The 26,678-nt window shown below is 37.9% G+C and overlaps 1 long non-coding RNA gene across 4 annotated transcripts; it reads right to left on the bottom strand.

The window, feature by feature from the left end:
- Positions 1-308: 308 nt before the first annotated feature.
- LOC124796332 lies at positions 309-26,678 on the bottom strand. Of its 4 annotated transcripts, none has more exons than XR_007016753.1 (3): positions 26,658-26,678; positions 2,076-2,229; positions 309-369 (listed from the first exon to the last, which is right to left on the bottom strand). It is a non-coding gene; the product is annotated as an uncharacterized LOC124796332 (long non-coding RNA). The 4 variants fall into 4 exon arrangements; XR_007016749.1 differs by lacking the exon at positions 26,658-26,678 and adding an exon at positions 26,354-26,592; XR_007016751.1 differs by lacking the exon at positions 26,658-26,678 and adding an exon at positions 17,362-17,421.

The raw sequence follows: 26,678 nt of genomic DNA, 5'->3' as shown, positions 1-26,678 counted from the left end.
GCCTCAAGCGAACAAATGTACAATTAAATGAAACTTTATAGCTCCCTTAATTCGCCGACAGATAGTGCTTAGCTCTGCCTTTTGTCGTTGCAGAGTTTTAAATTCCTAAAGTTGTGGTATTCTTTTTGAATCACCCTGTATAATTAAGGAGCGGTCTTATTAAAATACAACAGCTTAAATGGAAAAAATATCACCTTCATTCATTATGAAGGTTGTCGTAATGTCAGACACATTTTGAATGTATCACACACATGTAAATTTAATTACCTGAGCAGATCAGTATCCTTCATCACTCCAAGTAATGTTGTAAACAGGATATGCAGTCTTCAGAATTTCTACAGTCTTGCTGTGGTCTGCCTTCCCAAACCCCTGAAATGAAGCAGTCCTTGGGTATTTTAAAACTAAAGTACAATTAAACAGTGTGCTACATATCACAATAATAATTAAACACTAAAACGAGAACTCTTAACTACAACTACATCATAAGTAAACAATGTGCTTGTACGTACACTAAAACTGCATCTAATACAGAGCACATGAAACCGTAAAGCAATCTGAAATTTTCTACACCACACATCACAACACAAAAGCAGCAGAAAAAGGGAGTGTGTAAAGACCTTCAGAACAGATGTGCAAGATGCAGCATCAGAATTAATTTTTCTATTGATGGGTCTGGCATTGTACACAACACTGAAACACAAGCAGCAGTAACCGTGCAAAAAAATTAAACACGTACCCACAATCTGCAACTGTATTAACTGTGTTAAATGAAACAGGTAGGTCACAAAATGTGTGAAACACAGTCTGAAAAGTATAAAATAGGTGCGAAGGGTACAGAGGAATCATTTGGTCTGCTCCAAGTGCAAGGAATTGTTGATTTGAGTAATTATGACAACTGTCCTGGCAACTGGAAAAAGTCTTGTAAAAACACCAGGCTCACCACAACTCATGTGCTGCCGTAACTATACTCAATCAAAAGATACAGAAGCTGGTAATAATAATAATAATAATAATAATAATGTCATAAAATTATGGGACAGAAGATCCTCTCTCTCTCTCTCTCTCTCTCTCTCTCTCTCGCTACATATACAACTCTCTCTCGCTAAATATACAAGTGGAAGCAAGGATTGTGGCCTCAAAAGTAATCTGAAAGGTGTAAGAAAAAATCCTGAATCAGATTGAACAGCACAGTTGGTATCAGCATTGTCCACGGAAGGCAAGGTTTCAGGATGTAGTCCTGGGCCGGCACATAGTTTTAATTTGTCAGGAAGTTTCATAATCATGGCTGCTACCCAGAACAACAGTAGCCATTTCAAGCATAACACTTGTCCACAACACCACACCCAAATTATTGTACACGGTTGTAAGAAGCATGATGATGATTTACAGGTATTAACATCTGGTGACATTTACTTCTGACCATCTAACAAGGTATTCTATAATTTGTGCCATGTAACCAAAGCAGAAACTGCTTTCCCATGGAGGAGCTTGGCGTATAACATTCTTAAAAGCTTTAAAAATACTTGAATTATAGGGCACACAACGTATGAACAGAAACTTCACTGTTCTTAAAATACTTTTTGTTAACTGTGGTCTGCAGCTTATACGAATTGTAGAAATGACATCATGTAACACTTTAAGCTGTTGATAATTTTTTTTTACGATGCAACCAGTTTTGATCAAAGACCATTTTCGAGCACCTGTTGTTCCCACAGCATAGAAACAGGAAAAATTCAGGCAAAAAGGATATTTCAAAATTGTAGTAACAATACATACAATGCTTGTGGATATTTAATTTATATTTCTCACATTGTATTCTTTTGATATATATAGTTTTTGCTGGTAATCAAATTCTGTAAGTGTTGCTTGTATTGTTACTACAATTTTCAAACATTCTTTTCATCCCAAATTTTCCCGTATCCGCGATGTATATACAACAGGTGCCTGAAAATGGTCTTCAACTGAAACCATTATGGTCTTCAACTGAAACCAGTCACACAGTAAAAAATTAAGTTGAATAACAGCTCAAGATGACACATACTGTCATTTCTACAACTCACTGCTTTTGGTACTACCTGTGAGTAGCTGTACACTTTGATGACCTTGGCACTGGGGTCGTGCTGTATTCTGCCACCACCAGTGCACTCTGTATCAACGCCGAGGCCTCACCCTGTCCATCGTCTCATCGTAGACGTCCGAATGGAAGCCAACTCACTTGTATCCTCGCACCTAGTAACAGGAACCATAGTCAAACTTTGAACAAAATGTATCAAGAGTACTAAGCAAGAAGAAAACACAAAAGTAGCAACGTGAGTGGAAATTGTGGCATCAAAAAATAATCTGAAAACATAACTTAAAGGAGCTGTTGTTATATCCACTATCTATAGGAAACACACACAGGAGCTTCTGTTTCTTCTTTTTTTTTCCCCCATACCTACTGCAAATGCAAATGAAAGCTTTTGTATATTCAGACATGTGTTCTCTCGGAAAACACTGAACACAACGTAGATCATCTAGCTGACAAGGTAGTTGGCAACATCAGCACATGGCTTTTGGAGAACGGATTAATACTTCACTGCCAACAACTGAACTCTTGTAAAATAGAAATAGTCTTGTCCTGAGCTGGTCGAACAGACATTTTAAATTCTTAAGACTGAAGATAGATGAAAAGCTCTCTCAGAAGTATCATGTTCAACACCTTAAGCAGAAAATGAACACTTCTGTCTTCACTATACACTATGTCTTGGACACAAACACAAAAGCTTGTTTACTTTTGCTCTGTTATCTCATATGGTGTTATAGTTTGGGGCAATTCTGTGCACTTGGCAAGAATATTCTCATCCCTGAAAAATGCAGTCAGCAAACTCTGCAGTGTCAGCTTGTGAACATTCAGGGTTGCCGCAAGTTTCCCCAAGTGACGTTCCCCGATTTCCAGCAAGTTTTAGCATTTTTCCCTGACAAATTTCGAGGTCTCAAGGGCAAGTAAAGACAAGTTCACAAAACAAAAGAAAAAAAATGTAAGGACTTCTGTATTTCTTCCCCTCATGAGCAAAAATCTTAAGTACTAATTTCAGCATCATTTGTAATGAACAGTTTTTAGATGGAGAAAGAAAGACAATGGTATATAATATTCCATTAAGACCACTGATGTTATTTTATTTCAATAAAACTAAACATATTTGGTGACACAAATACGCATTTCCTTGGAGTCTCAAGACAGATTCAAAATACCTACACTGATTTCAGAAATAACCTCAGAAAAAAGTAGGCCTATTGAAAGAAGTATATAAGGCAGGCCAAAATATACAGGTACATAGCATACAAACCGCCTGTGACTGCCACAAGTTGTTCTTCCTATCGCTCATACTTTCTAATATACAGGGTGTACATTACATCTGGGAACACTTTCAATTATTTATTGCACAAGAACCAAACATAGCACAGATATCACACATATGTCATTTTGAAGAGAAACCCTGAAAGTTCTTTTTCATGTATACCACCACAGCATACTTTGGTGATTTGCCGATAGCACCAGTCATAAATATGGCAAGTTCAGGTGCGGAGCGAACTTTCTGTGTATTGGAGTTCGACAAAAAAAGTGTGTGCTATAGCTGTTCAATGGATGTTTAGAACAAAGTACGGTAAGAAACCACCAACAAGGAAGGCACAACAAATTTATTATGACGGGTTGCTTGTGCCCAGCACAGAGAACCAGACATCCCAGTGTGAGTGAAGTGAATTTGGATTGCATACGAGAGACATTCATAAGGAGTCCAAAGAAATTGGTGCGTCGTGCATCCCATGAACTCGAAATGGCTCCACTGACTGTGGAAAGTCATGCGACAGAAGTTGTCTATGAAACCATTCAAATTCCAGCTAGGGTAGAAGGTCAATAACGACGACAAAGACAAGTGTTTTGAGTTTTGTTCACAGTTGCAACAATTGAATAAGGACGGGGATGGAATTTTGATCGCTTAAGTTTTAGCAATGAAGCCACTTTTGACACTAATGGGAAAGTGTACAGGCATAATTGTCGAATCTGGGGTACAAAGCATCCACACGAATGCATTGAATTTGGGTGTGATTCGCTAAATGTAAATGTTTTTTTGTGCTTTGTCGTGTCGAAAACTGTACGGGTCATTCTTCTTCGCCAAGAGCATTGTCACTGGATATTCCTACTCGGATATGTTGCAGCAATGGCTGATGCCTCAGATGCAATTGGGCTCTCCGTTCATCTTTTAGCAGGATGGGGCTCCACCCCATTTTCATCGTGAAGTTTGTGGGTACCTGAATACGGAGCTGCCGCATCGATGAACTGGCCGTGCTACAGAAGGGAACAGCTGTTTCATGAAATGGCCTCCCTGATCACCAGATCTCACTCCGTGTGACTTTTTTTCTGTGGGGACACATTAAAGATCCGGTGTATGTATGGTCTCTACCACGTGATGTAGCGGAGCTCCGGGAGAGAATACGAGAAACAAATATCACAATTGACGATGCCATGCTGGGACAGGTATGACACGAATTCGATTACTGTATTGATGTCTGCCGGGTCACTCATGTTTCGCGTACTGAATGTTCGTAAAAAAAAAAAGATATGTACATCCTGTATAAATTATTTTCTAAGCCCCAAAATGTACTAGAATAAATAAAATGTTTATAAAACAATGTACCGCATAATGTACTTGCAGTGAGAAAGTCACAATTCCTGAACTCCATCGCCCGTGGCCTCTGGCCTGCCGAGGAGCACCACAGTCCTGAGTCCTCGGATAAATCACGAAAACCCACTGCATTATACCACACACAAACAGAGCCGGCCTGGGAGCAGATCGGCGAGACTAGATCCGATGGGCAGGGCTTGCACATTATTGGGAAACGATGGGCTTCAAATCGGCAGCCCCAATCCGTTAGAGACACCCACAGAAATGGCCTGTGGTTTTGGCCCATCATGGAAGTCCATTCATGTGGCCAGCTTTACACAAGTCACTGACATTATGTTGACGAAATGAGATGGTGGTGATAAATCCATCAATTTGTGCAAATACTCTGAGAATTAATGCTAATGAAGATAGGTAGCAACTCACCGTAAAGATGATCGCTGAACCATGGACAGACACGTAGAAAAGACAATCACACTCTCACAACTAAATTTTCGGCCATAGCCTTTCTTAGAAAATAACACACACACACACACACACACACACACACACACACACACACACACACACACACACATTCACACACAATCACTCAGACACAACTCGTGCACATATGACCGTTGTCTCCAGCCACTGGGTCAACAATCTCCAAGAATCATATCAAAACAAACCACCCCTCACGCCTCCCATCGGCAGCTACTAGGCTAGTGGCAAGAAGTGGTGGCAGCACTGACTGCAAGCTGAGGGGAGTGGTAGGAAGTGGAGAAGCAGTAAGAATGAGGGAGTAGGGAAGCGGTGCATGTATTAAGCTGCATCCAGCCAGCGACGATGCAGGAAATCCCAGTAAACAAACTGTTTCATGTACTGAGACAAAAAACAAGATTTCTCCAGGTTTTTTTTTCCAAATTTCCCAGCAGGGCAGAAAAAAAGAGTGATACACGTAAGTATTCAAATCCACACACAAAGGTTACCTTGTGGTATGCTACAATTCTGCACAAGAGACCCTCACAATACATGAGAACTTCTCTATGCAACATGTAATTTATCCTAATTTCTCTTAATTTCATATTTTATTAATTCTGTAATTTTTTGTTTATAAATTTTATATTCAGCTTTCTGTAAACTAGGTACCACCTCATCCCACGAGCTTTGGCTCAAAGTCTCAAGATACGCGATAAAAAAAATAAATGTCAATCCCAAAACCTCACACGCCAATATAATGATCTGCATGCAATCATTCTGTTGATAATGGCACATTAAATTTGGAAAAAAAAACTGATGCCCTTGATAATTCAAAGCTGTCATTTAAAGTCACAATTGTATGTATTATAGAACACTGTACAGGAAAAATGGAGTTGTAAAAGTAGCTGTGTTTTAGTGAAAACGACGTTTTTTCAAATGATGGGGAACCAATGGAATACTTGTTGGTAACATCTGCTCTATACCATAAACCAGCACAGTACGGCACTTTATGAAGTTTAGTCAAAGGCCTGTTTTGTGAGATAATTTCTGTCTGGAAGTTGAATGCATTGCTTCCGTCACCAAAGCAGGCGTAAAAAAAAAAAAAGAAAAAAAAAAAATTTGCATTCAGCCCCCTCACATCATCAGTGCAAACCAGACTATATTTCTCGTGTAAATCTACACGGCTATCTGGCAGTTCACACTTAAGGATACAGGGCATTTTTCCAGCTCAATATTATATTTCTTTCAGGCACTGTTTATAATGTATATGTTTTAAGATTTTTTGTTGATATCAGGCAATAGAGCACACTTTTTAAACAAATTAGAAGTATTTTGAATATTTTTGAACCTGCTTAGAGTTATTTAAAAAAAGTAACAAGGAAATTCTTCCTCAAACTGAGGTACCATTTAATCCAATGTTATACATTTGAAGGAGACCAAATTTTTACCAGACATGCATGACATGGCTGAGATACTAGACCTATTTAATTCCACCTATTACGTATATTACAAGGATAAAAAAGTATCACATCTTACATTTTAATATTTATAATTTTTTCCAAATAAAAATGTTATTTTTTCTATGATTTAGCTGATTCTGCAAAAGTTACAGAAAAAATTATAGCAATGCTTTATAAACTTTAGGAAATATTTGTACCTGAATTCTGAAGAAAACAACTAGCGGGAAATTGCGAATGAACGTATGAGTCCAATTAAACTGTGCCTCAGAACATTCCTGAAGCATAGTCTACATCCTGCAGCCTTTCTTCATCTTCAAGCTTCCTCTTGGCATTCCTTTTAGCACTTCTTGCTTCTTTGGTAACTTGAAGAGCGAATCTTTCAGCTTCATGCACCCGTTGTCTGTCACACAGAAGAAATTGATCTTTCATATTAGAGCCACATTTTATGCCCAAATTTCTCAGGACTTCCTACCTTCCTATCACTCCGTCATTGAAACATAGCACACCATCTAGTACACCAACTTTTAATGTATTTAGTCCTACAAAAACATTCTTGAGTAATCTTTCCCGTATGGAATGGTTGAAACTTTCATTTGTATTCTGAGTGCCCCCATGAAGACATTTACCGTATTTACTCGAATCTGAGCCGCACTTATTTTCCGGTTTTTGTAATCCAAAAAACAGCCTGTGGCTTAGAATCGAGTGCAAAGTAAGCGGAAGTTCTGGAAAATGTTGGTAGGTGCCGCCACAACTAACTTCTGCTGTCGAATATATGTAGCACTACACAGGCATGCTTTGCAGACACAAAGATAAATACTGGCGCCAAACCCTCTGCATGAGTGCATTTAAAAAAAAAAAAAAGGGGGGGGGGGTGGCAGACAAGTTTTTCCTCCGTCTCGAGTTTCGACCACTGCATTTTCATACATTATCCAACGAAGTAAATACAAATTCCGTATTGTGCACCTTTGAATGTAGCAGCATTTCAATGCACTTCGAAAATCAGACTGGCAAGACTGTTTGGAATGTTTGTCAATATGGCCAACTCTACGTTCTGAATTTTTTCCTAACTGTGAGAAGAGATGGTTCCTTATAGGAACTTTTATGAATTGTGAATAGCATGCAGTATTCTCTTCACATAAGAATAATTAGAATATAAACATTTTGCCATGTATTCTTTCATGTTTGCTGCTAACTCATTTAAATCCTGTCTGCCTAATAAACTACGAAACTAGAGTGAGACAACAGCAAACGCGGAAAAATATAGATATCATCCCATGTTTATATTTGTATTATTCTTATGCCTAATAGTGATACAGTCAGAAATGAAGCACGGCAATTGACTAGATTTTTAAATCTAAGATGACTAATTTCAGTGCAGAATGTAATGTACTAAAGAGGTGCCTGCAAAGATTTTCAAACGGAGAAAAATTTTCGCTAAACTCCCGTTCAGAATATCTTCTATCATACGCTGTCTATTATTTGGTTCTTGTTGATCATTCTCAAAGAAAGCAGGAGTGTAGGTAACAGCAAATAGCAGTCTCTTGCCATTGTTTCGCTAACGAAGTACGCGAAAGAGGAAGGGTACCCGTATAATACGGACGGAGCGCCTGACGCATAGCAATGGCTACCTGGTAAAGCTTAACTACTGAGCTTACGACTCGAACCAAACTACTGTAGCTGTATCGTCATTCATTTGACCTAAATTGTGTCTCATATTACAATGGACCAAGTTTGTTTCGATTTGGAGGTGCGGAATAAAACTTTTCTCTCCCCTTGAATTTCAAGTCTCAAATTTCAGGTGCGGCTTAGATTTGGGAAAATTTTTTTTCCTGGATTTCGAGTCTCATTTTTCAGGTGCGTCTTAGATTCGAGTAAATGTGGTACTAAGCAAAACGGGGTCCACTCAGGTCTCTAAAAATTGGTTTTATTTCATTCATAACAGGCTCAAGAAGATAATGCTTATGATATTTTGATAGTATATTTGACCACTTTCCTTTGCTTTTTGGTAACCACACCTAAGAATCTGCTCCTTTAGGGCAAAGTCCATGAACAGTGTGGTCATCTGTGGACAACTTATGAAAGTAGGTGGCCCATACAGCTTTCCTCATTGCTGTATCATCATTCAGAGGTGCATTTTGTCTAATGGCCAGTCCTTAATACCTCTGAAGGAGGTCTATTTCAGTTTCTGTCAATCTGTCTCAGCCAGACAGAGATTTTCAATCAGATAGCAATTTTCCTTTCATTTCTCTTCTTAGCTTCCTCAATCTAGCAACCATCCTCTTTTGCACATGTCCACAACACTCCAGTTTTGTTACGAAGCTATCACCATAAACATTGAACTCATTAATTTTATTGAAAGCTTTAGAGCACCCATCACCTAGGTACTTTGTATATCTAACGTTATAAACGGGCACTGACCTCTGAAATAATTTACAGCTCCATCACACTCCATACCTCTACTGTAACCATCATAATTATTATAACACTGATGTTCAATATGTCCTTCAGTGTTACTATGTCAGATGTGGCAATAATTAGATAAGCACTCAACATCAACAACTTTTCCATTCTCCACAGAAGTAGCACTTAAAACACCATTCAAGGAACGATGTCCTCGATGTTGCCATGTCCCATCAAGTGCAACAGCAATGTCCCTTGTTTCACTAATATTAACCGTTTTTTCTACTGCACATTTCATAGATGCTTTAGACACAACCGTCAAGGCACCTAAAAGTATTCTTATGTGCTTGCTGAACCTACTGGGAGGAGGAAGGTCAATCAAATGACAAAACGTTTGTGCAGCCTTTTTTTTTCCTTTTCCTATTGCACGCATTGCATACACTAACCTCAAATTCACATCATATGAATTATGCACAATGTTCAAAGTCATTTTCGAGGTAGATTTATTGCAGGATCTACACAGACCAACTAATTTTGACGCTAAACCCTTCCTGCTACTTTGCTATTCAGTTATTTCCAGACAGCCTACACCATCACATTGTTTACATTTTTCCACTTCCTTTATCAAAGAAGATAAGATACCCACACCAACAACAACAAATCCACTACAAACAGCGTCATTTTTAACACAAAAATTTGAATCACCAGGAGGCATGCCATGTGCGAATTTCTTCACTGAAGAACTGACACGTAGGTTACTTTCAACAGTGTGGCTTGTTTTGTTTGTGAACTGGTTACCACAGAATTTCCTTTTATTGAATTTCTTGATGTGTGGCACACTAAAAAATATGTATTTTCACAAATATATGTAGCGCTTGGGAAACAAACGTTTATTAACATGTGAACAAACTGCTTCAGAACACAAAAGTAAATACTTGCAAAGATAATCATTTACAGACGCTAGAAACCTGCACTGTTACCAACATATACAATGTATCATACATATAATCGCTGGAAACAGAAAGAAAGTGCACAGTTCTTTTCAAAATAATACTGGTTTCTGTAACAGAAATAAAGGGGGCATGGCAGTATACAAGGTGCGAATGTAAAGTAATGACACTGATGTGAAAAAAAATGTTGCTTACAGTTTTAGTCAATTTTCGTGTTGTCTCCTTCAAAGTTCCCTTCTGATTGCACACACTTTTTTTAGCACTTCTGCCATTGATGGTAACATTTCTGGAACTCATCTTCTGTAATATCCTCCAAGACCTTCGTCACAGCTTTTGGGACATCTTGTGTTGTTTGAAAATGGTGTCCTTGACCGCCATTTTGATTCTTGGACAGACAAAAAAGTTGCACGGAGCAATATTTGGTGAATAACGTGGCTCTGGCAGTACCGAAATTTGTTTTGAGGTAAAAAATTACTGTACTGACAGAGCAGTATGGGATGGTGCATTATCGTGATGCAGAATCCAATTATCAGCAATGTTATTATTAGACAAACCGTTCCTCGATTGATGTGCAGTTCTCCTGCAATCATTTTCATGGATAACCTTCTATCAGATTTTATGAGTTCATGCACCCTGGCCAAGTTGACATCCGTCCGTGAGGTTGACAGTCGTCCACTGCAGTCTTCATCTTCAACATTTGTTCTGCCTTCACTAAACATTTTATGCCAATCAAAAACTTGAGGTTTTGACATAACCTCCTCTCCAAAAGCCTTCTTAAGCTTACCGTAAGTTGTCATCGCGTTTTCACTCAATTTAACGCAAAAAGAAATGGCATACTGTTGCGCAATATTATGCAGTTCCATTTCCGTGATGGGAGACACTAACACGTGTTAACTTATTACAGCACAACTAATGACTGAGCAGTTGCTTCAACATGCCGCTTGAACTAGAAGCGGCTTATAGACCAAGGTCACAGATATTGTGCCTACGCAAGCCTGCAGGGGTGCCACATCTTGCAAAGAAAATCAGTCTCATTACTTTATTGTCGCACCTCGTACATGACCGTAACTTTAAAATTTGGTATGTATAGGTCATTTTTCATTTCAAACCCTACAGTGTATATATCAATGTAATCAGGAAAGACTATAGAATTTAATAAAGTCATTTAAAAAATTTTGATTTTTCCACCATTTATAAGTATCCTGTATCCTAAGTGTTCGGCGGAGGATTCATCGAAAAGCCTTCAGACTATTTCTGTAACATTCCACTCTTCAACAGCTTCTGTGGGAGCTCTGATTTCTCTTACTTTATCACGATAATAATTTCTCCTTATGTAGGTGGAAGCCAACAAAATATTTTGCCATTCAGAGGAAATTTCCTGAAAACATCTCATCATAACAAAAAACACCTTTGTTTTAATGACTGTCACCCCAACTTGTATATCATGTCAGGGTATATGCGGACAAGGAAAAAAAATTCCCAGATTTCTCAGTCAAAAATACACTTTCCCCCAAGTGAAAACATACTTTTTCCCTGTTAACTGACGGTATATTTTCTCTTGGAACTGTATAACTTATAAGTCCTTTGATTATGGTTTTATACACGGGCGTAGAATTTCCTGGCGCATTTTGGAAAGATCTTTGATGTGCAGCAACATGTATGCTGCATATTTTTGTATTAGGAAAGTATAAACTCGAATTCCACCAAACACAGCATGTTACTTTCCAAAGCATTGAAATTGAGATTGGGATGCGCTTTTGTAAGTTAGTCATAGCTCATTTCATGCGATTTCGCCAGCCGATCACAGCAGGTATTCAGAGCTTAGGACACGTGATGTAGTCAACCAACAGCAACATCACTGTTAAGTAGCGCGAACACACAAACAGAAAAAGTTAATGGCTCAAATTAATGTAAATAGTGTTGCTAAACGAAACGCAAAGCCTTCACATATAATATTGGTCTATCAGATTAATACGCTGCAAGAGAAGCTAAGCTTTCTCATAAAATGTTGGTCTTTTATGCGCGTATTACAATTTAAGATGTATCACACAAAGGTGCCAGTAAAATTTTTAATAACGACATAAATGTCTGATCTTCCAGGCTCAAAATTCATCTAAATGGCTCATCATCAAAGAGTTGATTTTTAAATGAGAGTCAAACACTTTGTGATTTAAGAAATTCATCGTACATTATCTCACATAGTTCTGGTGTAACTGCTAGAATGGTACTTTGATGGTAACGAGTTTCAACCCACCATTCGAAATATTTTCCCACGACCTGTTGGAAATAGGTTCGTTTCTGCAGTTGCCAGAGAGCGCCAGATGACAGGCGTCACCACGCAAGCGCAGCTACGATGTCGTAGGGAGCCCGCATGTTCGTACGTGTGAAACATTAAAAGATCTTACATTATGTAAGAAACAAGACATCAGAGGATACTCCAAGAGAATCGGAATTTCGTGACCCATACTAAAATGTTCACATTTAAAGTGCAAATTTGTATGTCCAGAATCCCACGACCTGTTATTAAGCTTTTCTATGTGGTTTTTGGGATGTAAATTTTCTTGGAGTACCAGTACTGTCCTGTCTCATGTTTGGTTCTTTATTATGGCGTAATGCCAAATGTGCTAGAAGTTGAAAATGTGCACTTGAAATGCAGCAAACACAGTGTGTGGAATTAAACACTTTGTCTCAAATATATTGTCTGCCTTAGTGGAAAAGATTAATGAAAGAAAATTTCTTTGGCAAACCAACAAAAATAACTTCATTGTTCTAAAAGGCAATTAATGCTTGACTGTCAGAAAGATGGAAATAAAATAAAATCTGCAACTAATAACACAGTTTAGCCTTCCATTATTATGTGAATGTATTTTAATTCACTTGATAGCTCCCGGCCACAGAAATCTGTTTTGTCTTCATTTGATGTGGGAGCAGTAAATGAAGAGGAAACAGCAAAAACACTAAATGTAAAAATGGGTCACGTGTAGACTACCCACTTCCCAACTGTAATTCAGACTGTTCTGCGCATCAGTCCCGGATCTAGGGGGAAAAAGGGATGGGTATACACTCGCACACACACACATATCCATCCACACATATACAGACACAAGCAGACATATTTAAAGACCTATTTTGTGGGGGTGTTGTGAGGGTGACATGGTATTAGAAGGTGGAAAGTGTAACATGAGGTTGAAATGAAAATGAAAGATAAAAATATATGGGGAGAGATAAAGGTGAACTAGAAAGCAACTGGAAATCTGGTATGAAAAAAGGCGAAAAAGTGTTGGTTAAGTTGATCCTGTGGTGAACTTAGGTTGGTAGACAGCGATGTGCATAAAGGTTAGTTGGTTGTGTTGCCGCTAAAACACGTTAAAGGACGGAGAAATTCGGGAAAATTTCGAAAAAACGTGTAAATGTATTAAAAGGAGTGGTGTTGTGGTGAAAGATTACGAAAATGGGGCTAACAATTGTCTGACGAAGAAATAATGACGTTAAAACCTGTGGGGAGCGGCTAAAAATGATCAGTGATGTGCAAAAACGGAAGTGGAAATAAAGTGAAAGTTCTTAGAACTAGCCGAAATGGTTGTTTAATACGTGAAAGCAGCTGTTATTGAACTAGAAACGGTGGATTTTATAGCAGCGGTAGTGTTGAAAGCGGAAAATAAAATTTTTTTTGTTATGTTTTGGAAGTGGGTTACATATTATTGAGTATATATAGGCGAGATAAAATTGTATAGTAGATTACGGTAAAAAGGGGAAGGTGAATACAAAGTGAGACTACTGGTAAAAACAGAAAGAGAAAATAAAGGAAAATAAGACGACAGGAAAGATTTCGAAATGCAACAGCGACAATAACAAACGTAATTGTTGGGTTCAAATTAATGATATGGTTATAATAGAGGGAAACATTCCACGTAGGAAAAATATATCTAAAAACAAAGATGATGTGACTTACCAAATGAAAGTGCTGGCAGGTCGACAGACACACAAACAAACACAAACATACACACAAAATTCAAGCTTACGCAACAAACTGTTGCCTCATCAGGAAAGAGGGAAGGAGAGGGAAAGACGAAAGGATGTGGGTTTTAAGGGAGAGGGTAAGGAGTCATTCCAATCCCGGGAGCGGAAAGACTTACCTTAGGGGGAAAAAAGGACGGGTATACACTCGCGCACACACACATATCCATCCACACATATACAGACACAAGCAGACATATTTAAAGACCATTTTTTTTTGTGGGTGTGTTGTGAGGGTGACATGGTATTAGAAGGTGGAAAGTGTAACATGAGGTTGAAATGAAAATGAAAGATAAAAATATATGGGGAGAGATAAAGGTGAACTAGAAAGCAACTGGAGATCTGGTATGAAAAAAGGCGAAAAAGTGTTGGTTAAGTTGATCCTGTGGTGAACTTGGGTTGGTAGACAGCGATGTGCATCAAGGTTAGGTGGTTGTGTTGCCGCTAAAACACGTTAAAGGATGGAGAAATTCGGGAAAATTTCGAAAAAACGTGTAATATGTCTGCTTGTGTCTGTATATGTGTGGATGGATATGTGTGTGTGTGCGCGTGAGTGTATACCCGTCCTTTTTTCCCCCTAAGGTAAGTCTTGCCGCTCCTGGGATTGGAATGACTCCTTACCCTCTCCCTTAAAACCCACATCCTTTCGTCTTTCCCTCTTTCCTGATGAAGCAACAGTTTGTTGCGAAAGCTTGAATTTTGTGTGTATGTTTGTGTGTGTGTCGACCTGCCAGCACTTTCATTTGGTAAGTCACATCATCTTTGTTTTTTTTTATATATATATATATATATATATATATATATATATCTCCAAAAATATGTTCATTTTGTAGTGCACGTCTTTCTGAAGGGTCTGATGCATGCAACATGTGTGTTTGGGGAAATGTAAGACATGTCATAAGTGTGCCAAAGTGCAGTGTCTCGTCTCCTCACACAGCATTCTCCTATCGCACGTCACTGTACTTCGCTCTGTGGAATTGAAATGTGTATATTTTGTAATGGATGCCATCAAACCATATTCAGGACAGTGGAAATTAAAATGTCCTGTAGTGCCTCTCCTGTTTACAGTTGGCCGGTTTGACATTCTGTCCCTCTTTTTTTTAAAAAAAGAACTCTTCAGAAAATGTGCACTCTTTGTTCCCTATCAGCTAACAACTTGCTGCTTTGTGTGACATAAAATTAAATATAGGGATATATAAACCCAGTAAAGACATGAGACAAGCAGGACAATACATGTTTCTTCAATGACATGAGACAAGCAGGACAATACATGTTTCTTCAATCCTTAGCTCCTAGAATTTTTTACCCTCTAATCTTGGTACAGCTTTACATGGAGTGCTTTCCTTCTGTGAAAGAATCTATTACCTCATCAAAGTTCGTCAAACATTTTGCTACACGAAAAGTCGAAATGTCGTTGTCTAATACTGAAAAAGCTGTTAATACAAATAGGACCCAAGACTGGTGTTGTTTCCCGATCTGATTACACCTATTTTGTCACTGTCTGCTAGATAAAACAAAATAGGCCTTTCTAATACTACAACAATTGTAATACACACAAAATAAATGAGACTGTTTTGGCACAAATGGTCTGTTTTGTATGGACAGAAAATAATTCACAAAGTACCAATATCAAATGCCTATTAGGCCAACTACAAGCAAAAAGCTTTACGTTAGGAAATAGTTTCACACTTCATTCATACACTCTAGTTCCTCAAGCACGAGGTCGAAAAGTAGTAGTATGAAATTTTTATACGAACTTGGAATCGTCATATTGTTCCATAATTTGTGTGATGCCCCCATTTCTTCTCCTTCATCATTCTAACAAACAGTCTTGTTATCGCTAATTCTGTAACTATTCCTGCCAATGCCAAAGCTTATTTGCAGGTTAACTTCATTAACTCTACCAGAATCACCGGTGATTATTCTCCGGTTAGGCGTTGTTACATGGTCGTACAACACATTTTCTGTGCTTCTTCCAGAACAGAACTTAAAGTAGCTGCTAGCTGGGGACTGTACAACTCGCAACTAGTATAGCGATCTGCCCAAAAATTTTTTGTCAAAATTTCATTTTCTTGTATACACCGCGAAAGTAATACGTAATCATTCTTACGTGTTATTCGTTTATTTCCACTCCTGTAGTCTGAATCTATGGATTCCGCTAGTAATTACAACAACGCTCATCATTCGCAAACACAATCAACCACACAATCAGACAGCGGTTGGTATTCATCCGTTCAGCCTTACTTCGCTCAGCTCTGTCAGATTCCACTGACAGAGGAAACATGTACACTACGCACGCATTCACAAATCAACTTACGATTCATTCAAAATCAACTTAGAATGTGTTAAAAATGTTCAAAAACCGACAGGGATGAGTTTCAAAGTAATATGAATAATCGATAAACTAACGAACTAACGTGCGCTGGATGCGAGTCGCTTTGTGAAACAAGGTTCCCTCCCCCCCCCCCCCTCCTCAAGAATATGAATTTGCCCCCCCCCCCTAGATTTGGACCTCCTGCGCATGTATAAATCTGGCAGCTTGGGCGCTCCAGTAAAATTTTTCCCAGTAGCATCTAGCTGCTTGCTGCGACTGCTTACACAGACAACAATTTCTGTAGCCAGAAGCGGGAGAAGGTACTACTCAACTGTGCATGCGCATGATCGAGCTCGTAACTGCTAAAATGAATTTAATGTAAACAGTTGTGACGTCACGCTCAGCGGAGGCAATTTGCTGTTACGAAGCATTGCACAGTCTTCCTAAAGCCTTTGACACATTTTACTGTTGGCGGACACTTGTATGAGCACTGTTTTGTTGCTGTATATGGTGCATTTCCCTTGAAATTTAAGTTTAATTTTCGTTTTTTTACTTGTTCATGTTTTATTGCTGCAGTATTGAGACACAGTAATATCCTTTGTTAGAGTATCGGTTCTTACCAATCAAAATTACAAAAATTTAACTGAAAACAAAAACAATGAAAAATTTCCCGGGTTTTTCCCCGGACTTCCGGGTCATATACACCCTGCATGTCCATGGCGCACTCCCCCTTCTTAGCTATAAAACAACATAAGTTGCTCTTCTTTGAATGCTTTTTTATGTCTTCTGTCAACACTATCTGGCAAAGATACCATAGCACACAGGGCCATAACTGTAGTTCAACAGTGTTTCAGTGAAAATCTTTTGTACGTTTTCAGTTGTATCGCCATCCACCATCTCACTTCCAATTTAACAGTAAACACTGAAACACCATGTTATGCAGATAACAACCAACCTTAGGCTACAATTCCCCATTGCAAGTCACCGACATCAGAAGAAAAATTCAACTGAGAAAATTGAAAAATGATGCTAACGACTGTCTCTCAAATAATAATGTATCACAAAGTTGACCAAATATTAGTTTACCAGTTACTGACCACTAATTTGCTCGGTTCTTTGCCATCAGGACCCTCTGGACCAAAGACACGTATTAGAACATACTTAAATGTTCCTTCTGGGTCGATATCCACATCAGGAACAGCGGCAAGCTTCTCTGCTGCTGTCATTAGTGTCCTGTCAAACAGATGTTAAAATTATTCCAGAAATATTTATATACAACAGGTGAGAGAAGAATAGTGCTGCAGTCACAATGTAAACAATACAATTCTGCATCTAGGATTTATACTGGAAACAATGTTTCCTTCAGAGAAATAGTGATCTAATATTTGGATTTTTAAACGTGTGCCTATTAAGTAAATACAAGCATTCCGTGGAAGATCGTACACCATCCAAACCATAAAACTATCAATTAATTGTATCCAAAGGAAAACATACTTGAGAAAGCCATAAAATTACAAAGAGACACAACCGCATTCTCGTAGAAAGAATTCGCTGGGTGAATTCCTTCATGTTTGGTGGACTCAAAAATATTTTTTAAAAACATTTATTGGTTATCGTTTAGAAAGAGCAGCCATTTTTGTTTCAGGCTTTCTTACACTTTTATAAGCGTCTGTGGTTTTTTAAATTATTCAGTAATGGATTGCCCCAGACCTTTCATATAAGAGGTATTTATTTCAGCAGACACTGGACTATAAATTAAAACCATGATCACCCTGCTGAATGTATTAGGGAATACACTTTTAATGTCTCAAAGTTGTTGGTTGTAAATTTTAAAAACCCATTTTTAATACTATCTTTCCAAAGAGTAGTTTCTTAGCCTTAATACATTTTGTGGTATTACACTACTCAGTACAGATACCTTTTTTTTTTAGAGAAACAATTATGACAAGCTTATACTTAGAAACACTTTAAAAACAAATCTTTTGAATTTTTTCATTCTTTGGTCTGCAAATCTTTGTTAATGGACCAGATATAAATCTGAAAATTACACATTTAATAGACCTTTATGATATCAAACTTCTGTATAAATTTCAACCTTGAGATTCCATGGACAAAAAAAATTTCAAATATGAGTCAAAAATATGTTTCTTACTGTTTGCAATATCTGGGCTGATGGAAACAGTGTATAAATTACATAATTTAAAAATATCTAGGATAACTCTTTAAAAAATGAGACAATTCATTACATTATCCCGTTCTCAACTTGTTTGTTTTTGCTACATTGTTTATTGAACAACAGAGATATTTCTTCACTCATGTTGGGCACAGAGTTAAATGTTCGCCTAGTCACAGTCATAAATTCCAGGGGAGAAGACAACTCCTTTAATGCATTTTTAACGGGCCTCTCGTGTTGATCCTTTTCAAATTTTTTAAATGGGGTTCTTGGTGCTGGTAAAATGTAACATCCACATCTTGGTTTTGACGAGCAATGTTACCAACTTTGGCAATCCACCACTGTTCGTCATAGACACAAGCCACTATGTCCTTACTTTGAAGTGTCAGTGGTACAAGTTTTCCACAGTGATGACATTCACTATCAGAGGATGTTGATGTGAACTTACAGTTGAGCAAGTTGTATGACTGAGGTATAAAACAATGAAAAGATCGGGTGCCTTTAATCTTCTGACAAGTTTTGAATCTTTCCTCCAAGACATTGGCATAGAGTTCTCATATTTCCTCACATTTAATGAAACATACGTAATCCCTTTTACCTATTCTTTACAGAATTTGAACATTTCTTGACGTGTCCAGATTTGGTTCTCATAGGTCCGTTGCAGACTAGCTTTTGTGACAGCTCGCTTTGTTGTACCCTTTATGCCATCACACTCATTCTTCCCAGGACATGATGCAAAAAAGTGCTATTCTGCACCTAGCCAACAGTCTTTTTTTCTTTGAGAAAGGAGATATTAATATTTGTTTGCTTTTATATTGGCCTGCAGCACCATCAGAGAAGTTCATCGGTTTGTTTATGGAACTGTCGTGCTGTTTTACGTAGTTTGTTAACTGCAGGTGAAAAGCATGCACTGCTGTAGCTTTGTGCTCAAAGTAATCATTTGCAACACAAAAACTATAACTCTAGTCTATCTGGATCTTTATAACAGAACACAAATGGACAAACTGTGGCCTGTTTGTTTACCCAGTGGCGCCCTTGTATTTCACTTGAACAACAAAGGAATAGTTTTCAGAAAAGTCAGCAAGAACTATACATTCATCAACTGCCAAGGTTTGCTTTTGCCCTTCAGAAATTTATCCTGACTTTGGCAATTAAATGACACACTATTGAGTTTTCAAGGTTAGTAACCAACACTTAGAAAAACTATTCTCGTTATTTTGAGACTCCATTGTTCAACTGCACACTTCAAGGGCTCATTATTAACTAAGTGTGAGTGAACAGATGTTGGTGGAAGGGGGATGACAACACACAGATTTGTACAGGCTTGTCTACATCTACATGGATACTCTGCAAATCACATTTAAGTGCCTAGCAGAGGGTTCATCGAACCACCTTCGCAGTTCTCTATTATTCCAATCTCGTATAGAGCGCAGAAAGAAGGAACACCTATATCTTTCCATTCGAGCTCTGATTTCCCTTATTCTATTGTGGTGATCGTTTCTCCCTATGTAGGTCAGTGTCAACAAAATATTTTCACATTCAGAGGAGAAAGTTGGTGGTTGGAATTTTATGAGAAGATTCTGTTGCAACAAAAAATGCCTTCCTTTTAATGATGTCCAGCCCAAATCCATTATCATTTCTGTGACACTCTCTCTCATATTTCGCAATAATACAAAATGTGCTGCCCTTCTTTGAACTTTTTCAATGTACTTCTGTCAGTCCTATGTGGCAAGGATCCCACACCGCGCAACAGAATTCTAAAAGAGGACGGACAAGCGTAGTGTAGGCAATCTCCTTAGTACTGCCAATAAATTGCAGTCTTTGGTTAGCCTTCCCCACAATATTTTCTGTTTGTTACTTCCAATTTAAGTTTGATATCATGAAGATCCATTAAGTGTGTAATTTTCAGACTTTTATCTGCTCTCCTTACAAAGATATTGTAGGTCAAAGAATGAAAAAATTCAAAAAATCAATTTTTTAAAATAGTGTACATTTTGTGTAAGCTTCTCACTATAAGAAGTAGTTATACTGTATAGTGTAATAGCACAATAAATATTAAGGCTGAGAAATTACTCTTACTTTGGAAAAATACAATTAGGATTGATAAAAAATCTACTCACCAAGTGGCAGCAGAACTCGCACATAAAAGACGGAAGAGGGGTGAAGGAAGAGAACTGGAGAGGTCTAGGAAAATTGGTAGATATCGGGAAAGTCACCCAGAACTGCGGGTCAGAGGAGACTTACCGTAAGTAATGTCTTTCCTTCTCATCCCGTACGGTAAGTCTCCTCTGACCCGCGGTTCTGGGTGACTTAACCAATATCTACCCCTTTTCCTAGACCTCTCCAGTCTTTCTCCTTCACTCGATTACTTCCCCTTCCACCCTTCTGCCTGAAGAAGGAGCCACTGGCTCCAAACGCTTGCCAATTACAGCTGTCTTTTATGTATGTGTTCTGCCGCTGCTTGATGAGTAGAATTTTTATCTATCCAATTAAATAGTTTAAAGAATACGCTTTTTTAGCTTGCAATCAACAAGTTTGAGCCATTAAAAGTAGGGCCTATATTAAGGAATACATTCAGCATGGTTATCATGGTTTTTAATTTATAGTCCAGTTAATGATTCTTCAACTCAGTACTGAATAATTTGCCTGTAAAAGCAAAAAATAGCCACTGTTTCTAAATGTTGAGAATAAAATTTTTTTAAAAATGTCTTTAAACCCATTAAACATTCGGGAATTCATCCAGCAAATATCAATTTTTTTCTGAAATGACCGAGCGACTAGTTAGTTTTTTCCCTGGCCCACTAGTCCTAGCTTACATAACAGAAATTTTGATTTTTATCAATACCAACCGTCTGCTTTCACCTATCACATAATCAAAATGCTGGACATAAATCACTCATCGAAATCAGCCACACACTGCAACGACAATTTTATCTATTCTCATAACGAAACAATCATAGGCTCCCCAACTTGCATTTAAAAATAATGCAGAAGCAATATAAATATGGAAAAAAATGACATATTGTTTTAGAGATAAGGGATCTAAAATTCTTTTATATATTTTTTGACATAATCTCACAAGCATTTCACAACGCTGTATCCAATTTTGACAAGCCAGCTAGCGCCTTTAGGGTAAAGGCACATACTGGTTTCCATTCTGTTCTCAACAACATTGAACACAACAGAAACTAATCTCTGTCTACCGTCAGCTTCAGCATATGCCTTTCGTCTGAAGACTACCACTGACTGGTTGAAACTAATTACGGCATTGTGAAACGACCCATGTGTTTGTGTGGAAGTTTTGTGCATGGATATCACACACACCACATCATCAGTAGCATGCTACCAGTCAAAGGCAGTGTCAGTAGATCCAATCAAACCTTCGGAACTCGGCATTAGGGAAGCATCCGATTTAATCCATCTGCTTTGACCCATGACGTCATCCATATGACAGAAACGCCTACGTCCAGAGTATACAAAATGTCGTCAATATTGTCACTATGTACACATGCCAACAAACCTGCAGGAAAATAGAAACAGTGAAAGTAATCTTACTTCAATGATAAAATGAAACTACAGAACAACCGCGGGAAATAGGGGGTCTAGGGCAAGGACAACCTAATTTTAACAATACAAAACATCACATCACATCACCCCTAAAAAAGTCTCAACCTACGACATAATGCTACAGCCACAAAGCCAGCAGGAATCATACAGTTCACTCGACCTATATAGCTCAAACCAAGCCCACAATACCAAAAAACCAACATCTGCAATAACGAAAATGGCACTTACGCAGTTTAGGGGGTACATGCGCTGATCATGAGAAAAATACCTATTTTTGAAGCAAATATATTTCTGAAGATATAAGCATATATATGCGCGGAATACCAAAAAAGTACTTATTTTCATATGGAGGTGGGGGAAAAAAAAAGATTAACTGTCTGCTTTCACCAGCTTATTCATGTTGCTATGCCAATATGCTGCAGACACTTTAATATATTTCTTCACAGAGTTCTTTAGCCATAGGTAATGCTTACAGTTTCATACATCTTAACCATGATAGCTATTGTTGGCTTTGCATATTGTTGCATATGGTATATGTCCCTGTTGCTCACAGTTATGCATCTTGATCAGTGCGCCCAACAACCTATATTTTTCTGTTGAGGCTGTCCGTTTTGAAGTATCGTATATTACTGCATGTGCCAAAATGGCGAGAAATTTTCCAGATTTGAGCGACTTTGTAATGGAAGATTTATACCATGTTATGGAGAACACCCAAAGCTCAATACAATGGGCTAGGCAACAAGATCTTATGAAGAACGATATGGTGTGTGAAAATGGGTATTGTGTTGGATACAACGAGATGAAGCTGGAGAAAACTACAGGGAAAGATGGCGAAATTTGGAGCTGCTCCATTCGCAGGGACTGTAGAAAGAAATGTTCAATCAGGAAAATGTCATTTTTTGCTGGCAGTCATTTAGACATTTCTAAAATTTTGCAACTGTCTTACATGTGGGTTTTCGAACCCAATAGGCAAAAGTTTTTAATGAGGGAGCTCAAAATTGGCAGTGAGCACACTGTGGTCGATTGGTGCCAATTTTGTAGAGATATCTGCCATGAATATTTCTTAATTGAGCCAATAGTTTTGGGCGGCCCTGGCCATACTGTTGAAATAGACGAGAGCTGCTTCGTCAGCACCATCGAAGTCATAGGTGCGAGAGCAATGGGTCTTTGGTGGTTATGACGTTGAGACAAAGCAAAGCTTTATGGTTGCTGTGCCACAACGTGATGCTACCCATTTGCTGCCAATTTTGCAACAGTATGTTTTGCTACTGGAACCACAGCAGTTTCTGATTTGTGGCAACTTACAACACCATAGGTAACTTGGGCTACAATAATCTGGCTGTTAATCATTCGCTTTATTTTCTCGATCCCTTTACAAACGCAACCACAAATCACATGAAGTCAGTCTGGCAAAAAGCTAAAGAAAAAATCCTATAAGGCCTTTCAGAACTCACCGTGCTATGCTGAATAACTACCTGGCGGAATTTCTCTGGCGTCAATGTTTTGGGAAAATCCATTCCACAATTTTGTTATTAATTCCACCTTTCTTGAAGAGAGAGAGAGAGAGAGAGAGAGAGAGAGAGAGAGAGAGAGAGAGGAAAAAAAAATTAAATTCCATGCATACATATGCAATATGTCATTTTTGATACAAAAAAAATTTTGAGACAGTTAACTGATTTTTTTTTTGCATCCAAATGAAAAATAAGTACTTTTTTGGTGAAGAGCGCGTCAGATATGACTGTAACACTCAAGTTTTGAAATAAAAAAATTTTTGGTATTCAGCGCATATATATGCTTATATCTTCAGAAATACGTGTTTCCTTCAAAAATAGATAATTTTCTCGTGATCAGCGCATGTACTCCCTAGACTGCATAAGTGCCACGAAAAGCAGACTCAGATGTTTCCCTCGACCTATACAGCTGAAAGGAAGCCCAGATAGCAAGGAACCAATACAGCTGAAAGGAAGCCCAGATACCAAGGAACCAATAGCTACAACCCGAAGAGTGGAATCAGACATTTCCCTTGACCTATGTAGCTCAAATGCAGCTCTCAATACCTACCAGCAATAATAATAATAATAATAATAATAATGAAAACAATGTAAACTTCACACACCAACATAACTCAAAAAACACCACAAAAACCAAAACCTTCAACAACTCGAAAACGCAAAAACTTGTATATACACCAGATCAATTAAAACCAACCAAAGTACGATAAATGTAAAACAGACAGAACATCAGAATTACTACAGATTAAAACAAAAATAAAAGTTTATTACCAACAAAAGCATGCAACAAAATCACCTAGGTTGACCGCCGCTACCAGTACGTACGTACGTACGTACACACACACACACACACACACACACACACACACACACACACACGAAGATTTCCAAATCCACATTGCAGCACTGGCTACCCAGACTCAAATAAACCCATGTTACCATAGTGATAATGAACCCAATATCAGATGTTAAACTCAACAAACACAAACCAATTCAAAAACACACACACAACACCATTATCTCATGGGTCAAAGGAGACAGGTGGAACAGAACACTTCCAATGGCCCCTTAACTTAGTTCCTACCTCACGCAGACAGACAGGATGTGAGGACAAGAATGAATAGTTCTGAAAAATAAGATTAGTGTTTCACTTTTAAAAGTGTTAATCAGCAGTAGGGCCTCCTGGGATCTTGCTTCCTTGACTATCAGTAGTGACCAGCCATACTGTTTCTTTATAAAACAATTCCTTAATAACTTCATTGTTTAATATTTGGATTCTTGCACTGATATCACCTCACGTGTAAGATTGTTCCCCCTATTGTTATCTAGACAACAAACTTCAACTCTAAGACATGATATCACGGTACATAAAAAGATTTTTACATGTTAGTCTGAGAACGTGGACAGTGACTAAGAAGGCATACCCTAAAATTGCACTTACTTTAAGTTTTCAAAATGTCACAACCCCTTTCTTCTGTCATTTACCACTCTTTAACCTCTGGCAACAATCTGTTAATATAAAAACTGCACTGTTTTTAGAGTTCATGTTAAACCACAGACCTCTCTATAACTGACTGGTTGGAGAAAGGCAAGACAAAGAACTGGTTATGAACTGTTGTGTCCAAATCAATCTTTGAAATGCCAACAACAGGATTAGTTAAAAATGTGATACCAAGCTTATGAACGACAACACCCTTAACGTGGTGGAGATATAAGACACAGAACTGATCAACTGCTCACATAACTAATAACACGAAAACATTAGCGAAATAAAATGCTAGAGACTAACAGGATCTCTGTGAGAAAAGGTAGTTTTGGGCCCATGATGTTCTTTCTATTAGTCCTTCAAATATATTAAAAACTTGAAAATACCAGACCACAATTCGAAAATTGAGCCTCACATTGGTACTTAAATGTATCTATGGAATGACCTACCTTAAATGTATCTGTGGAATGACCTACCAACCCAACCTACCCTAGATATATGTTTACACTAGTCTACAGATCAGCCTGTCAATGTAAATGAACACATATATACATCTTGTATGCCACAAGCATTCCCCCAGTCGAACACCATCTCCAGTAGGCCTAGACTTAAAGTACACCTAGCAAACAATACAGTCTAAGCTACCAGCCACAAAAAATAAACTTCATATTATGATCAAAACACACACTCAAAATATTTCACTGAAACAAACAAAATATCATAGATGCCATATGACATCACAGTTCATATAGGCTACCTATGGCTCATGTTGTTCACTGGACTCCAAACACGTTTATTTTTTCACACACAAGCATTTTTTGCTTAGTCCAGTTTCTTGAATAAGTATCATAAGGCTATCATGGTTAAGTTTGTCAAATTAACTCCCAAAAACATCTTTTTGATAGCAATATTCTTGAATACTGGTTGTTTCTCAGATTCCACACCCCCTTCAGAATACCAGCTTGGTGCTTTCTGGGGTTTAGATATTAGCTACACAGTCATAGTTACGCTACAATTAAAACAAAACTTATTCACAATTCCAATTACAATATCTACACATTTCATGTACCGGTATTCGTCAATACAGATCTTTACATATTTGGTTTAGGTGAAATAATGCCAATGCGTCACAATTATTTCGATGTGAGCAATGAAACTTCACGTAAAACATGACTGCGATACAATGCGTAATAAAATAAATATACCGAGGTCTAGAAATAAGCATGATTACACATAAAAGGGATGATTAATACAGTTCAATATTAAAAAATCTGTATTCAACAAAACCGTAGTCCTACAGAACTGGAGGGGTGCGACGGTAATGGTTTTATTTTATCAGTGAAATTACATACCAGTACTGGATGTTACTAATGCTCCAAAACATCAGACAGTATATATAATAATGGTATGAGACAACGAAGGGAGATTATTTTAGGACGTATTTTCATCAATTTTGATATGTTATGACTCGTAATAGCCCTGGAGACGTCTTTTACAACAATCGAATAATTTGTAGCAGTACACCGATAAAAATAACTGCTTGCAACTAGCAAGTAATCGCGCAACGCGCAACCAAACTTCGAACACACAAATAACTTATTAACCCGATACGATTACATGACAATGGACACCATTCGCATACTCAAAATAACAAACCTAGATAAACACAGCACTGGA

Source organism: Schistocerca piceifrons, chromosome 1, assembly GCF_021461385.2.
Source record: "Schistocerca piceifrons isolate TAMUIC-IGC-003096 chromosome 1, iqSchPice1.1, whole genome shotgun sequence".
In the NCBI taxonomy this organism is placed as follows: domain Eukaryota; kingdom Metazoa; phylum Arthropoda; class Insecta; order Orthoptera; family Acrididae; genus Schistocerca; species Schistocerca piceifrons.
Note: the sequence above shows the minus strand (reverse complement) of the source record. Positions and strands in the feature narration are given on the sequence as shown.